Source organism: Bradysia coprophila, unplaced genomic scaffold (genome assembly GCF_014529535.1).
Source record: "Bradysia coprophila strain Holo2 unplaced genomic scaffold, BU_Bcop_v1 contig_732, whole genome shotgun sequence".
Taxonomy (NCBI): Eukaryota; Metazoa; Arthropoda; class Insecta; order Diptera; family Sciaridae; genus Bradysia; species Bradysia coprophila.
Genome location: NW_023503972.1, coordinates 2915947 through 2934629, shown reverse-complemented (window position 1 = coordinate 2934629; position 18683 = coordinate 2915947). Strand labels below are relative to the sequence as shown.

The 18683-nt window shown below is 35.2% G+C and overlaps 1 protein-coding gene across 3 annotated transcripts in view; it reads left to right on the top strand.

Moving 5' to 3' along the window:
• Positions 1–5431: 5431 nt before the first annotated feature.
• LOC119084021 overlaps positions 5432–18683 on the top strand; it is a 125691-nt gene continuing 112439 nt past the window's right edge. For 2 of the 3 annotated variants that reach the window (XM_037193837.1, XM_037193838.1), the window contains exon 1: positions 5438–6556. The gene's annotated coding sequence lies outside the window, so the exon portion shown is untranslated. Of the gene's footprint in view, positions 6557–18683 lie in introns of all 3 variants that reach the window. The other variant, XM_037193840.1, reaches the window with a different exon arrangement.

Here is an 18683-nt window from a genome sequence, read left to right as displayed (position 1 = left end):
ATAGAGAAGTTTCCATGGAGTAGCTATTGCGCTATTTATATGATTCGTTTTCGGATTTTCTTTCTTTCGCGACAAGGCCGTGGAGAGTGATATGTGATCACTTTTACATACGATGTTTTGAAATTGCTTATGTTTGAGAAAAAGTTTGATTTCAGTAAAGAAAGTGGACTTTTCCACACCGAAGGTGAAGGTCAGTACGTTTTCACTAGAGTCTGAATCTGAATCTGAATTTTTTCACGTCTGGTTCAGGGGATAGCAAATCTGAACATAGAAAAACTCACTTCAGATTCCGGTAACTTTCGGATTTCAGGTTAGTGTTGATAAATCCGATTCAGGTAATCCCAGACAATATACGAAATATTTTCTCAAACGACTAGCAAATATCGCGAAAATTCGTTAAAATTGTCGAAAATCTTCAACATTGGCAAAGAAAACTGTCACCAATACCCTCTCTAGCAACCTAACTTCATCTATTAAGGTGGCAAATTACAACACAGCCTTTACATTTTACATTTAAAATTAGAAATTAGTCAACAGTGCATGAACAAACAAAGGAATAAGTTGGTATTTTGACAGCGTCAAAATGAAGTATGTTTGCTAGAGAGTGTATTGGCGTTACTGGTTAATTTATCACTTCTAAATTAGCAGTATTATACACGCTTCAGAAAGCTATGGTGAAAAATATCTGTGATGTCGATAGCGACGAGAAAAAATGAACGATGAGATCCGGCAAATGCCATCGTATATATAGCAAAACGCATATCCAAAAAAAATGATGTAAAAGATTTCGTATAAATTGTGCTCAGTCCAGAAAGTGTTGGATCGAAAGAAGTAAGAGACCGTATAATTGTGACAGTTGGTATCAAAAGTCGGTCCATTCCATCTGTCAATGTGACGTTTAAAATGTCAAACATTTTATTTTTCCTCAATGCAATTAGTGGAGTAGAATTAAGAAAAAATTGCCGATTTTGTGATCATTTCACATAAAAAAAAATCATTTGACGTTTTAAACGTCACTTTGACAGATGGTATAGACTGACTTTTGATCCCAACTGTCACAATTATACTGTCGACATGGTTGTTGGCTTCGGCTTAGTTTAGTTTGGTTCTTAGAATAACAAAAATAGATCTCCAGGCGATGCAACCCCTTGAATCCCTAAATGATGAAAAATCTTGGGATACATTACAAAAGCATTGAAGGCTCAGTATTTTACAGATTTTCGTGTACTGCTCGTAAGAATCATAATAGTAGTGCATGGATTGCGTAATTCATTTCCTCAATATTGCTTATTTTGTATTGTTACAACTGCATACCATTTGAACAAAAGTGCTTTTTATGTTCGAAGCGAATAACATTAAAAAAAATAACAAAGAGAAAACGAAATCCATTTTATTTCTCTTGTTATTCATTAATGGATATTATTGTACGTATACATGGCTAACATTTAAATGGATATGACATGTTCAAGGCCATTTTGTTTTCGACTATACTTGGCATTATTATGAGTATTCAACGACAATTCGTCGTACATAACATTCTTGAATCTTCTTAGCAATAGAATGGTTTATTGGTTGGCTTCAATTTTTTTTTATTGAAGATTGAGCAGTCGAGCAAAGTGTTGTTATGTACATGTTCAATTGCTTGAATCAGAAATTTAGTTAGGTAAACCGCATGTGAACAGCATGATGCGTTGTTCGAATGTATAAATACTGTGGTAAAGTGGGTTCCACCTGACTGAGATCTGAACACTCTGAAGACATTGTTGTAAGGAGAGCTGTTAAATATTAATAATCCAAAACCACTTTGATTCGAATTTCTCAATTTTGAGGAACGGGAACGGGAGATGATTTATATGATTTGCTAATGTTTGGGCATAATTGTATGGAAACGGATAAAAAAAAGTAGAAAACGTGTGTTATTTGTGGTAGAGATAGGCAGCACTTGCATCACTGGTAATAGGTTCTTATGCAGCGAAATATGTCTTGAAAGTAATGCAAGAAAATGTTTTGATACTAATACGAAAGTTGATCATTACATAGCAGTTTGTCCTTTAGGAAAATACTCCATTACATAAAAGGAATTTTGAACACGGTTAATTTAACGTGAATTTCTTCGTGATGTTCAACTGTAGCATGGAGCAAGCAATAAACCAGAATACATTGTATATAATGGTGACACCTCATTTTTGATGCAAAATGACTCAACCAACGCACTGTCAGTTGGCTATTCTTTTTCATACAATGGCTATAATTTTTTTTTTTTTTTAAATAGTCAACAGGTGTGTGTTTGGCTTTCTAATTGAGTGATGTCAAAGTCAGCTTCGGTGCTTGACAGTGCTATGACTCAACTCATATATGACGAAATTTATATATGGAAAAAGCCGGTAACGATCGAATCGGCTACTTCTTTTGTTTAAAGTAACTATATTATCTAGGTGGCAAATCTTGTACCTCTTTGGTTTAAATATATTTCAATCAAAGTTCAGAACCTTGATTTCAATAGCAGAGCGGTTTCGTACCGCAGCTCTTACAAGTTCTAAGATACGTATTGTATTAAGTGACACTGCTATTTACTCTAAAGGTCATTATGAACAAACAGAATTTCCGAATCCTTGTTTTAAAAATAGAAAAATTTGCTGCAACCAAACCTGTTCTATTAGCGCATTGACTCATAGTTCGCCAAATTAAATTGAGCTAGAAAATTCTAAACAAAAAATTTCTCTACTGTCAGTTCTCGTTTGCAATTTTTAAAATATTTCTGACTGAAGTTTACGAGAAAAAAAGTGTAATTAGCAAATGTTTACCCACCTTAAACACGTCTTAAGATAATGAACCTGACAAGAAAGAACTCTTCATATTTTTATTATACGAAAAAAAAATCGACAGAGAGAAATATAAATATTGTCAAATAATATAAAACGAAGCGTTTAGTATATAATATACGTATACACGGCTCCGTGAGTTGTAAATGAATTCATATCAAAATTAAAAAAAACAAAAAATTGTACACTTATATACGGCGCCAAAGCACTTCAAGCAAAAATGCTACAAAAGACAGTTGCCAAATAGAGTACTATTTTATATGCAAAATTTGTCCGTTTTTTTACATTGTCAAAATTTGTTTGATGCACTGTCCAGTTTCAGTACCATAGTTAGAGTACCACTAATGCTTGAAGTGCATCGACTTATACTTACTTACATACTTACTTACGAGTATGTCATGCATGTATACTTGCAGAAATCTAAAATATTCGCTGAAAGACCCGGAGCACAGTGCGGAATTTAAAAAAAAATTAGGCATTTCGTCTAACACTTTTTGAGGTATAACGTGACGGTTCACAAACCCCAGCTTTAATTGTCTATGAATTCACATATGTGTACTTGTATGAAATGTCAAATTTTTTAAGAAATTCCACACTGTGGCGACGATGACATTTCTCAAATTTATTCCAAATTGTCATGAACTTCGTTTTGTCAGGTAAGGTTTTCTTGTATGCACTGTAATAGCATTATTTGGCAAAACGATCAAACTCAATTGATTATGCCACACGATAAAATTTGATTACAATTGTCACAGCTCTGCTTCACAGCAAAACAACCAACAAGCAATTATGAGGCTTTTTGACGTTGGAGAAATGATTGTTCGTGCTAGAAACAGTGCTATGCAATTGTTGTTTTTCCGCGTTCGTAATTCGCAATTTCAATTTTCTTATTTACCAAAATCAATTGATTTGTTTTCTGAAAAAAACAATAAACATTCTCTTCAAAATGTCGAGAAAATTTATTGATTTACATATCGTCGATCGGAATGCAAAAATCGAATAATTAAGTACATTAAAAACGGTCCAAATTCAGTCAATTGTAGAGCTGTAACCTTACACACATTACTTACAATCAACGACATACGACATTATATGATACCGATGTGGGCGCCTAAATCAAAGATGGAATGTCTCTCTCTCTCTCTCTTCAATTTTTACATATATAACATTACATTCATACCGTCATTCGTTATACCAAACATATTATGGCTTCGAAAAGAATTACACGTTTCCAATTTTCTTGTTTGAATGAGTTTCTAAATGTCATATAGGAATGAGAACATGTGATTGTGTATAGTATACGGTTCTTGTATTGCTGCGAAAGGAATACAGAATTCTATGAAGAAAAACCTCGGAACGAATTCCAGGCCATTTTGGAAAATATGGGTAGGGTTTATATATTATGCCACTGTTAACAGCGGTTATACAGTTGGGCTGGTGTGCAAGAATTCTGAAGTCAGTTTTAATGGTATTCGACATGTTGCATATGGGGACATCGATTCTCATGCATTCAATGGCGATAGGAAATGTTAAATGTCATCCATTGAGACATAACCTCATAAATATTTGAGTGTTGTCGAAGTTGGGGCTTACAAAATATTTGACACATTCACTCGTAGACATCACTTCGTTCGGCCTACAATTCGCGAAATACCTAAAATCAATACTCCAAAACAGGTACACAAATAACTATTGGAACAATACTGCGCTCAACTTAAAGTATGCAAAAAATAAATACCAAACCTAGCCAAGGCAATTAACTTTGGGAAGGCCAGAATCAGTGCCCAGTTGCAGATTCTGTAAGAATTTTTCTTTTTGAACATGATGGCCAAAATACTACGCCTAAAACATTTTTAACAACTCAAGCACTGTTTTATACTATACTGCACATCTAAGCTGTAAACTTCTACCACTGAGACATTAGGTTTGTTCCAAGGTCATTTCGAAATGTCAAATTTCAACCACAGAAGGCAACTTAACCTCAACTTTCAGATTGACGAAAATTTTAACGAAAATTTGCAAAGAAATTGGTTGACGTTTCATCTCTGTGGATGAAATCGTAGTCGTTCGTGTTGTCAAAGGTGATAGTGCTACAAAGCCTAACAAAGGCTGAACAAGATTACTTGAGCGATTGCATTTATTACTTACCCATGCCCATATGTGAAACTGCAGCTTATTTATCTACTGGACTTTGAACAACAGCTTTAGAGCATAAATTTACTAATATAATACATGCACTTCAATCATCATTAAAATTTCCACAGATTCAACAAAATGATCTCTCATTGTAACCGCTCGGATGTATGTCAAAGTGCCCCTACCGTAAATTTCTGTGACTACATCAACGTGTACGGAATGACATACCGATTGTAATGAGCACATTTTCATTTAATTATGAAAAATTAATGGAAAAATGGGTGCCTATGCTGACGAATAAAATTCTTTATGAAAAAAGCAAGCGCCTTATCATCACCATCATTGATACATTGACTGAAAATAATTGAAAAATTGCGAATATATTAATTTCAAGTAAAATTCCACACACCGTGTTAATACCAACATAATAACGTGAACGCCGTACGTCTTGTAACAAACGGTCATGTTGGAGTATATAGAAAACAACAACGTACTAGAGAAAAACGCACTTATACACGTTCATGGAGAGCGCAACGTATGTCTCGTATAAGCGCGCATGAATAAAGAAGATGGCCGCGAAAAACTATAGAACGTAACTTCAGAGCTCTTGCATTTCACGTAATTTTTCTATAGTTCACAGATTTGCGAAAAATAAAATAGTTTTTCTTGAGTGCCCGCGGTTCAGTTTTTCGATCAACTAATTCACCGATTTTACCCGTCTCATTCGCGTACCGTACAATACGAAAAAAATTAGATGAAGGAAAAAAACAGACGTTTTATAGTCGTGTGTCCCGTGTACAGTATTTTATTTTGGCATATTGAGACTATATTTACTTTTTAACTTTCATTTATATGCATATATAACGCGAGTTCAAACTTTATTCGTTGCGCGATCGTATTTCACCATTTTATTTACTACACAGGAACAAAAACTCAGTCGGAAAAGCGTTACGGTAAAAAAAACCCGTGCTCATAAAATCGAATTTAAAAAAAGGAAAACGGCAAAAGGAAATTCAATTCAATTTTTCTTGTGACATATTTAATGCGACTGGATGATTCGATTAGTGAATTTACGTGTGCTGCACCACCAAAGTGATTTTAAAATAAAAAATTTCCCGGAAAATATTGGAGGCCCAGGCCTCACTTTATATTAATTCCCATTCAGTGTTATACCTACTAAAATATACGACAAAATAATGTAATGTGAAACGAATTGAAAATTTCCTTTTTTTACGCTAAAAAAAAAGAAAATTAAAAAGAACGGGGTGGTGCCCAACGGATTACACACAAAAAATTAGTGAGGAACAGTGCGATAAATCCATTGAAATTGTGCAAAATTGTCCAGCCAGTAAATATTTAATCCCATTGTTCGAAATTCGGATGAATGGCTCCACAGTGCTAATTGTTGTATAATTTACACACGGGAATTGCAGTAAATTTGATTGTGAAGATCGCGCTGTACGGTTTTTACATAAGAATATCCGCACGGAAATTTATTGCGACGAAGGTTTTTAGTAAGATTGTCGATCTGTGTGACCCACGATTGCTGAAGAATAAATTGGAAAATGTTCAACGTTCGGATACAGACATGAAATTCAGTAAGGATTTTGAATTTTACTTGTTCTTCTTCAACATTAAGCCAAAAGAATTATTTTTTTTTTATCTCAATCATGTGATGCGCCCGATATTTTTTGTTCTTCGTTTGGTTAATCATTCGAAGCAGAAAATGATTTTCATCTAACAGCCGGTTTATCATTTGTGCTTGTGTTTCAACTTAAAGTAATTTAAATTATGAGTTTTCTGTTGCAACTATCCTTGCGACTCAAGATTGTTGCAATTTCAATCTTCACATTTTACCACGGAAAAAATTGTTCAAATTTTGTGTTCCGTAAGACAAAAGAAATTTCTCGGAAAAACTTTTCTTTTTCAACCGCTTTCACCTTTTTATTACCTGAAGTGCAACCGTGCAACCATTTCACTGTGCTTGTGCCGTTTTATTTTCTCTCTCGACGTTCATTAACTCAAAATGTGCTGTGTTCTATTTTCATATTAATTGTGCAAAACCCTCGTTGACTAAAATTGTCCGGTAGTTCAAACTGCAATATGATTTTCTTTACCGAGATACAAGTTTTCTAGGTGTTCATTGAAGTAAAAATTAATTTGGTTGAGTAACACCATCCAGGTGACTCAAGAATGTGTCGTAGTTTACGAAAATATTTTATTGGTTGTGCTCATAGAAATCGTAAAATCTTTTTTCCGTTCAATGTCTTCAGTGCATTCAGTGTGTTGATTTTATGCGCTAAATTTGTGAAACCAGAGTCTGGGCATCAATTCTCGAATTTTCGTAACAGTTGCATGCATAAGATTTCATAAGAACTGTCAAGTTACGAATTCTTAGAGACACGAACGTATGAGAATTGAGGCCGTGATCAAATGTATCACGATTCTAGACTCTGATTGATGTTACTCTGTCGAAATATCATCCACGCAATATTTTCTACCAAAAAATATCGCAAAGACGTCGATAATTTCAATGTTCGAAGAAGACGAAATTTTTTAAAACTCAGACTTTTCATTGCTAATACAAAAATGAAAATTGTGGCACAAGCGAGATATTTCATTTCCTTTATGCAGTAGACGAATTTCCATAAATTTATATTCTCATGAATCTGATGAATTCGCTTAACGAATTATCGATCGAAATGTTGGAACACTTCGAAACTCAGCAAAAGAGTTATTCAAATGGCGACTAAAGTCGCAAAAAACGTTTTCGTAATGTCTCGACTACAACTGAACGAAATTACGAAATTTTTGATAATTTAATTGTGCAGACTGATAGATGGAGAGAATATTGAACCTCTGAATTAAAACATATCTCCTCCGGTACGAGAAGGTTTTCATATTTTCCTGAATGGTCATTTTTAGAAACATTGATCTCTCGCTGAATTGGATTTACCATTTTGTTGAACTAAAATATAAAAAAGCTCAAAATCACCACCAACATTCCATTTAAAATCGTCATTGTCTTGCCCGCATTTAAACCTAATCTGAATCCACAATCTAAGATACCGAATGCATGCGACTTGTGCGATGATAAAAATAGTTTATCTTTTCCAAGAAAACCAGAATACGATTTTTTTTGTCAGCAAAATATAAAAGAGTGATGCTATTCGACCGCGCGGGCGAATAGCCAATCCATATAGAGAAGACTATTTGACCGCTAGCGGGCGAATAGCCAATTCTAACAGTGAAGACTATTTGACCGCGCGGTCAAATAGCCAGTTCTACCAGTCCATACTATTCGTCCGCGCGGTCGAATAGCCAATCCTGGCAGGGTAGACTATTCGAACGCTCAAAAAATGGTGGAATAAAATTTCGCGCGCGCGAAATTTTATTCCACCATTTTTTGAGCGTTCGAATAGTCTACCCTGCCAGGATTGGCTATATAATTGATTACTTATTGACACTTCTATCTTCTTCTATAAACTATTTCATTTGAAATGAGTTTTGAAAAAATTAAAAATTGAATTGTGCGCGCATTATCAATTCTACGTTGTAAACACTCACCGTCCGAAGCCAACTTTACACAAGTATTCCTTATGTGTGGAGTGTTGAATTTTTTTTGTGCCACCGAGAATTGAAATACGACGGATTTCAATATCGATAACTAGATTGAAATGTCAAAAATTACAACACCCGTTTTCATGGCTTATTACAACACTCAAACCAATGTTGAAATGAAATTCGTATGAGTTATTACAGCATTCGTTTTAAAAAAATGCAAAGCAACGTGATCGATCAAATTCGAAGAGTGATTGTTTACAATGAAAATTCTGAATTTTTGTGCATTTGTCTATTTCAATTCTCGGTTGGCACAAAGCATGATGTGTTACACGTATTGTAATGAGATTTTTTCAGCACACGACCCAATTTTCCTTACTCGCTCCGCTCGTCAGGAAAACTTGGGTCTAGTGCTGAAAAAATCAACATTACAATACTTGTAACACAACATACTATTTGTTTTCGTCAACTATGGAGTTTTTCAGTTTACACAAAGAGTTTAATAGTTTTGAGGAAGTATTGCAAGCTAAAATTGGCTATGGGACAGCTAATAATGTCATACTTAATAACGAACCCTTTGGACGTCCTGCCGTTCGACGCTGAGACGGTAACTTTATGTTACGTATTTGCTGCGAACTGGTTGACGTTACGATGATCAATTGATCCTGCAACGTTGGTCCACAACTACGCTCTTCGTGATTCCAAGTACAACCGACCAATCGATTTTCATCTATGTGCTCCTGGCTACGACATTCAAGAACAGTAGATTCCGGTACGTTAGACACCAAATCTGCACCAAATTCAAGTGGAGTGTCTAACGTACCGGAATCTACTGTTCTTGAATGTCGTAGCCAGGATGAAAATCATAGATGAAAATCTATTGGTCGGTTGTACTTGGAATCACGAAGAGCGTAGTTGTGGACCAACGTTGCAGGATCAATTGATCATCGTAGCGTCAACCAGTTCGCAGCAAATACGTAGCATAAAGTTACCGTCTCAGCGTCGAACGGCAGGACGTCCAAAGGGTTCGGTAAATAATGCAATCGGATTGAAACGAAAATCTGCAGCAAAAGTGCAGAAAAACAAAAAAGTTAAGGTAACTTCTACAATCCTACCCTTCCGGAACCGATCTTTATTTCATAGCCCATTCTTTTAAAATAGGTCGCACCGATGATTCAAACATCAACGATCGAATCAGTTCAAAGCGACCGAGTGTTGAGACGAAGAACAGTTTAATTTATATAACTACTTAACGAAGTCGATTCGACTTAGTCGAATAGATGAATAATCATCATTATAATAATTTCATGAAATAAATTACTCGATTATTCATTTTTAAAGCAAAAATATCTCAGAGTTATTCACGAGGGAAGCGGTCAAATAGTCTACAACAGAAGAACTGGCTATTTGACCGCGCGGTCAAATAGTCTACCAAAGAAGAAATGACTATTCGACCGTGCGGTCAAATAGTCTAGAGTGCTAAGTTGGCTATTCGACCGCGCGGGCGAATAGTCTAGAGTGCTAAGTTGGCTATTCGACCGCGCGGTCGAATAGTCACTCCGAATATAAAATGAGAAAGAAGTTTTTAAAAAAAGCAAACGAAATAAGTCGGTAGTCGGGTACAGATCTTGTCTAAATATTTATTTTTAATTTAATCCAACCGAGTTTCCATCACAATAAATGTGACCATGAACACTGGTTGTTAATCCCATTGTTATGGTAAAATTGTAGCAATTAAAAATATTTATTGTATGAAACTGAATAAAACAAAAAAAAAATTGTTGAATGAAAAATGCTACGATAGTATTCCGTATCGTCACAATATCGAACGTACAATTTCGTTAGTGTGTGCAAACGCTTTAACTCTGACCAATCTGACTGACATCAGCAATTTTTTAAATTTATTTTAATTTTATGGGTGGCCGGCCATTTCGTGGAAATTTGCTTACCTATAAACTTCCTTCAACTTATCGCACAAATTCACTTGAATTTCCATTATTTTGTTATTCAAGGAAATTTGTTGGAATTGATGGCAAAACTCTATGAATGTAAAGAAATTTATGGAATGAGTTTACTCAAAAATAATAGTCGGGCCGTAAGCTCAAATAAATTGGCTATTTGAATGTATACAAATCAAGTAAACATTTGTTATGCAACGTCACAATTTTAAGCTGGACCTTCAAACTGAGGTACAAAAATGTAGTTCAGAATCGTCAATCACGTCTTTTCATTGTTATCTGGTTTTTCCCGGTATCCTTTTCAATAGTCAATGTTTACGAAAACTTCTCTTTGTTGATGGAAGACTTATCGGAGAAGAAAGAAAACAAAAATCTGCAAACAACGATGGAGGCGAAAGAACTTTAACCGGAAAGTTGACTTTATAAAAACGACAACCACTTCACCATGTCCTTCTACTTCGGTTGTTCAACTTATAACTTAGAGTTTGACACGAAATCTTGTACTTCAATTGTTTGAAAATTTGTTGTGATATAGAGGCCGAGCAAATTATCATTAGGTTGGTTTCTTTCGTTACTGTCGATAAAGATTGTTTAGTAGTTTTTGAATGATTTATATCTGTCGATAAGACCGATATGAACCTGTGAATACAACGAAAATGTACGAATAATCTAAACTGAACAATTGAATCGCCCGTTTCAATTGAAAGCAGCGACCTAATTGTTCAGTTGTGTAATGATTTTCCTATTTCAACGATGTACTCATGTGCATCTGCCACATTGAAACGAATTCTCAATTCTGTACTCGTTTCCGATTATCAATCTAATTACGTTTAAGCTTCACTTCCCCATACTTCAGTAATTTCTCACTTGTTCTCATTACTTGAAGCAATCTATGCTCTGTCTAACGAAACCTCCAACCAAACCTTCCATGAAGGAAGATTTCGAACTATTTAAAAACGAAATTTCGTTCACCTTGGGACAAACATATTTCGATTTTTCGATGTCAATTGTCCTGGTTATTTTGTCAAAACTGGTTCCGGCATAAATTATTATTTTTTTTGTTTACTGTCACGAAAACCGATAAAATGTAACGTTACCATCAGAACAAAAAATCTTACGTTACTGCCCGAACGACAGCAGTAACGTTATTAGTACTTGTAACTTTATGTAAAAATACCGGTATCAACATACTGAACGATTTTTAGAAATAGAGATGGTAACGTGCTTCTAACAAATTGTAACGAAATGACAAAAAAAACCTAGGAATAACGTTACAACTTGGAACTATTTGTATTAAAAGCCTGAATACTACTAGGGTTTCGATGAACTGACATAAGACTGCGGTATTTGTAATAGAAAATTATTTTATGCGACGACATTGACTCAGTTTAACCGGTACTAATTGCAGGGGTCGTACTACTCCTTATTTTCCTGATTTTCCTTATTTTTGAAAAAACCACCTTATTCCTCCTTATTTTTGAAAAAGTTCCTTTTTTTTCCTTATTTTTCAATAATTTTGACGAGAAAACTACATTTTTGGATAACAGATAATAAAAAAAAATCGCTGCGCGGCAGAATACTGAGCAATAGGGTCATCGTAAATCTTCACCCGATCTCCTACTGCTAGTAAACAAACCATAGAAATGTAGTTCCTTGTTGTCGATTTTACTGAAGAAAAATATCCACGTGGATTACAGTAATTTTGCTACCTTCCCACTCAATGGGAAGAGCGGTGTTGAAGAAGGGGAGGGAGGGTAGAATTGAAGGTAACGGACGAATGTTTGGAAAGAATTGCCTCTGTCTCACGCTAAAAAGCGCGGTCATACTAAGTCAGTTAAAGCATCGACTTTACAAAAAGTCAGTCTAAGAAACAATCTAACGACAATAGAGCACAGTGGGGGAGGGGGTCCCAAAGTTTCAAAATTTTGGTGGACGCCACTTGTGTGCGACCTGTTGGAGGCTTGAAAAGGTCAATGGAATCTACCTGTTCCAAGTCATCTATGGGAAGAATCTTTATTTTATTATTTCACTGATGTACTAAGAGGGAAACTTTCCCAACAAACTATTTGGTGGTAGATCACGCAAAAAAACAAGACCTACATAAACTTAAATTCATTTGATCAAATTATTGTGTTGTTTACAAATTTGATATAATTCTGACCTCAAATCTCTACTTCACCTAAAAGAAAATTAAGGAATGTAGCATATTGAGAAATGTACAGTTTTATCCTGAGGTTCAAAACACGACCTACAACCAATGGAATGTTGTAAAGAGCCATAGTCTTATTTTGTGGGTTGTGTGGATTATTTGTATTAATATTTACACGTAAATATTCACAGTCCACAAAATAAACAATTGACATGGTATAAGAAAGTAGCGGTAAGCTAAGGTTAATAATTTCAAATTAACTTTTACTATTAAACCATGGTAATTCATAGGCCGCGTTCAGGAACGAAAAATTCTTCACTGAGTGAACATTCGTTTCGTTGAGTTAACGCTGTTAAGTTTAACTTTGAGGTTAGATTTCTCACGATGTACTTTGGTCGTGAAAGTTTACCCAGATGTCATGAACGTTTCGTTGCTGAACGTGGCCCATTGCGTTTAAGTGGATTTAAGTGGATTAAATTAGTGTAAAATCGTTGAATATGGGTATGGGAATTTTTGAAAAACTTCGTAATTTTTGATTATGAGCCTAAAAAAGCGTGCAGGGGGTGTGCGTATAAAAAATCATCAAGATTTTTACCCAAAAATGTACTTCCAAGCTCCTTATTTTCTCCTTAATTTCAACCGAAAAATTCCTTATTTTCTCCTTATTTTTTTAAAAAACCTCCTTATTTCCTTAATAAGGCACGCCATTTTTGAGTGCGAGGTCTGTAATTGATCGATTTAAAATTCGAGCTCATAATGAAATATCAAAGTTCGCAGAAACTTCGCACCATGCAAATAGGTACATTAATGACGAATTCAAAGTTGTTGATTTTCTGACTTATTGTATAGACAATAACGACTTGATTGTCGATGACTCGAATCGCATAATTAAATATTGTAATTTTTCCACAAACAGACCACAACCCAGGTCTGCTGTGTATATTAAATTAGATGGGTCCGTTAACATATATACGTGGCTTCTACGAAAACCTTTTAAAAAATCTTCTTTCCGGAATTGGTGTTGTTGACGATGTTTTGAGATGAAATTTAATAAAAACAACAACAACAGTCCAAATTCTCCTTTCTCTTTACAAAAACAACTTTATCCGGACAGATTTCAATCCTTTTTCGCACACAGAAATAAAGCACAAATTTGTGGTGTCTCTTTCCAAGAATTTTTTTTTCTCTTCTTTTTTTCATATTATTTTTTGTGGCCTATAAGAACTTGACAGAAATATAAGCACCGAGGACCGGTTTATTACATAAATTTTTTTATATTTTCCAAAAAAAAAGAACACCAAGAGCCAAGAGTAGAAAAAAAAAAATAACAAGAAAAACATGACTTTGGTTTTCTGTGTGTTGTGTATGTTCTCTCTCCACAGATATATGTACGTATGAAAGATGATGATGTCGTCGTTGTTAAATATGGTGAAATTATGTATTTATATAGATGTTGTTGAAGTTAACTTCACATATCAACATATCACATATCGCATCGCCCAAACAAAAGATACACAGAGGAGGCAAAAAAAAAGAAAAGGGTCATGTAACGGGAATTTCTTCTCATTTATTTCTTAAACATACGCTCCACACATTACGAATATAAAATGCCGCATAAAATTCTTGATTTTTATACATATTTCGTACTACACTCATACGATACACGAGTCTCTTGTGTACGAAATACGACTTAAAATTGCTGGCTTAGCTGCGAGTGTTTTTTTTCGCTTTCATTAAATTCATTTTTATAACGTTTTTAACGTTATAGTGCTTATTTAGTGCAATTTAAGTTCGTCTTTTCATTTAATTGAACGAAATTTTCGAATGCCATTCGAAATAATTACAATTTTTTATCTGAAAAATTATTGTTAAAATCTTCTTGTCATGTTTACAATCCACCCAGCCAGCCAGCCAGCCAGCATATTATTTTAATAGTTTCTTTAAGTTTTTTTTTTAAATTTTCCTTTTTTGAGACCAACAATCTATACACAGTTATGCACACATCATAATGTTCATTTAAGTAATTTCAAAATTTACGTTGTGCTTTATGGCTTCTATGGTCGATGACCACTGGTCGTATCGAATCCTGACAGAACCAACCGCAATAACGTTAGTAGTTCTTTTTGACGGGGAGTGTTTAAATAAATGATGTGGTTGGATGTTATTGATCGTTGTTGTTTTGCCAGAGTCTGAAACCTAGAACAACGGTAAATAATGTGAACCACCCCATTATACTCGGGAAAAACACACCACAGACATTATTGATTTTATGTTTTGTGTGAAGGAATATGGTAGACGAATTCTACAGAGCTGCACCATTGCGAATGATAATTATGTCGACGTAACGAACTTCGATTCACTTCATGGACGTTTTGTGACACTCCGGAGATTTATGAGTCCTCCATGTATTCGATCGTTACGTGTCTATTGTGATGAAGTTTTAAAATTGTTGAGTTCAATTTTGTCATTGTTTTAAGAATGTCGCACTGTCGCAGTCAAATAATTTGTTTCGAGATTTTCCACTTCGCATTAGTTCTAAATTTTAAATCTAAATTTCGGAAGTAGGACCACGATTTATAATTGCGAGCTAATCTGTAGCTTTTTGAGATGTGCAGGACAATTTTTGGCCTCTTTATAGAACATTAAGTCAGTTTTGTCTGAACCTTTCAACTAAGTTGTTAGTACAATTTTAATAGGACTTAGTCCCATACGACTTAGTCCTATACGACTTAGTCTCGTATGATTTGGTCCCATATGATTTAGTTCCATATGACTCAGTCACACACGACATTTTCCTATACGACTTAGTACTATACAACTTAGTACTATACGACTAAGTACAATACGACTTAGTCCCGTACGATTTAGTCCTATATGACTTAGTTCTGTACGATTTAGTTCCATACGAGTTAGTCCTATACGACTTTAGATTTCATCAGTTAGGGTGATCATTTCTGATCAATGCACACAGATCATGGGATCCTTTGTACTACCCTGTCATCATTAAAATCTTGAAGCCCTTTTCAGGACCTCAACTCCTTCTCAACCTATTACCTTACGCTCTACACGAGCCACTCCAGGCGAGCAAACTGATCCCTATAATTAGGTACCAAAATGATCAGCTAATCTCTAGGGCAGAAAGCAAAGAGTGACTGGCGTCAACCTCGCTTCATTAGATTGTGATTGTCAGAAAGCCACTGGGAGGACGGCTGCGTCTCACCCCTTAGGCCTTACACTAATGAAAGCAAGTAAGGCAACATTGTCGCCCGAATCACAGTCCTTGTCATTGAGATTGACAAAGCCTGTGATTTACATTCCGCTCGATATTAACCTGGTCCAGTCTCATATTTCATCAGACTAGCCCGTTCGAACGTAAGCTTTCTCTGCAGTGAGCCAATATAAAAGCCGAGCCAGGCAGAAGCGTCACTCAACAGTGTGCCACCAAATGGCCAACCGCCAAACTTTACCATTATTTAGCCCAAAAGCCCTTACTTCCAAATTAGACTGACGAACTAGCCACCTTTGAGAAGAGGGCCTTCGGTGCAAAAGGCAAGGTGACAGCTTGTCCAGATTATGACACACTACTGAATAGCACAACGACCCGACACGGCGACCATATCGTCCCTTTGCAAAGAGTTTTGCACAACATCGAGTACATTCCCCGGATATAAATTCAGAGAGCTGTACACTGATTGAGTGTATGCTGTCTCTGCGAGGAATCAAAATAAAAGCCGGTAAAAACTAGCATCTCTCAGCAGCATAACACCACCAATCCATCCGTCGACCTTGTCCACTCTATAGCCCGAAAGCCTAAGCTCTATGAATAGTCCGGATCATTTTACTCATATAGAAGCAAAATAGGACCTAGCCACATCATTGAGTAAACTTTTAGACCATAAACCAGCCGAAGGACAAAGCTGGCGAGTGAGGCAAAGCAACTAAGAGTCCTGGTAGTGACACACCACTAAGAAGAGTACCAATCTCGACAAGCCTTCCTAATGTCTCTCCGCAAAGAAATTCCGCTTACAGCGTCCAAAAATTCACTGAAACACGTTCTCAAAATATTCGTCGTGAATTTCTGGTGGATCCAGCTGTCACTGTCTTTCACTGGTATGCTTATACACGTACACAGTGTGAGGTTATGACGAGCACCGTATCATTAGCCGCACGAAAACGCTGGTTTATTGGATGATTATACGAGAACTCCAACTTTCCCTGCGACCGTGGCACTTCATAACTGAGATTTAGTCAACAGAAATGTTTTTCTGGTCAGTTCTGACTACAAAAAGTATAATTAAATTCAGACACAGAAACAAAACACTTGTTGACGTTTGCAGTGTTGTCAGCCAGATCCTATACGACTTAGTATCGTACGATTTAGTACCATATGATTTAGTCCCATAAGACTTAGTTCCATACTACTTAGTCGTATACGACTTAGTCCCATACAACTTAGTACTATACGACTTAGTCCTATATGACTTAGTTTTATACGACTTAGTCTTATACGACTTAGTCCTATATGACTTAGTTCCATACGAGTTAGTCTTATTTGACTTAGTTCCTTACGACTTAGTCCTATACGACTTAGTCCTGTAAGACTTAATCCTATACGACTTAGTACCATAAGACTTAGTACAATACGACTTAGTCCCGTACGATTTAGTCCTATATGACTTAGTTTCGTACGATTTAGTTCCATACGAGTTAGTCCTATACGACTTAGTATCGTACGATTTAGTCTTATACGACTTAGTCCCATACAACTTAGTCCTATATGACTTAGTTTTATACGACTTAGTCTTATACGACTTAGTCCTATACGACTTAGTTCTATACGAGTTAGTTGTCCGCAAATGCTGCGTTGTCAACTGCTTTGAGTGAATATAACTCTATTGATAGTGCAACTAGAAAACTGACGAACTTAAGAACGTTTAAAGCTAAAGTAAAACTGAAAATTATGAGTGATAGTGACAAATTTCGTGCAATTTCGCCCTACTATTTTATAAACTGATTATGCTGTGATATTATCTTTTTAACTTCTTTCTGTTATTTTTCATATGTTGATGCTTGTTTTTGTTTATTACTCTTCAAGAGACTGAATTTATTTATTTTTTTAAATCTTTTTTATTGTAGAAGAGTCAATTAACTTTTTATTTAAGTATTTTAACCTATTTATTGAGACTGCCTAGCCCTATTTATTAGACAAATATCAATCTAAAGATTTATGCTAAATTATGCCAAATGAAACCAATTAATCATTATCCAAACTATTATGCGAATTAATTAACGAGATCCAAACTGAATCAATAAAAAAAAACAATATTGTAAGACGACGAAGCCTAAATTGTATTCCACTCGGCACTTTAATTGGAATGATAATAAATACAACTTTTCAAAAAAAAAAAAAAAAAAAAAAAAAAAAACTATATGACTTAGTTCCATACGAGTTAGTCCTATTTGACTTAGTTCCTTACGACTTAGTCCTATACGACTTAGTCCTGTAAGACTTAATCCTATACGACTAAGTACCATAAGACTTAGTATAATACGACTTGGTCCTGCAATACTCAGTCTCATATGATTTAGTTTCATTCAATTTAGTCCAAGAAGTGTGACACCCCTTTGAAACCACATTAACATGACATTACAAAAGCTGATATTTCTCTGCAATTTATAAAAATATTGCAGCTGCGTATGACGTCTGTTATAAAGTCTGTTGGCAATTTGCTATCATTATTACAGATACATCTTTCAAAGTAATACCAAACGTGACTTAGGTCTTCCAGACACAGTAATTTTGGCTATTTCAAACTTGATTAGAAGAATACAATTATCTTTGGCTAGTGTTATTATTGCACAGCAAACAGAAGATATTAAACAAAAGAAGTAAAAGATTTGATATCAAACACTAAGCGATACTTGAAACGAAAGGAGGAACCAGTTGCAAAACGATTCCGTTGTTTTTAATGGATTAACATCGTGATGCTTCAATAGTCGAATTCCATCGATTCCCTAGAAGCGTCTTATCAGCATTCTATTTACAAAAAATCTAGA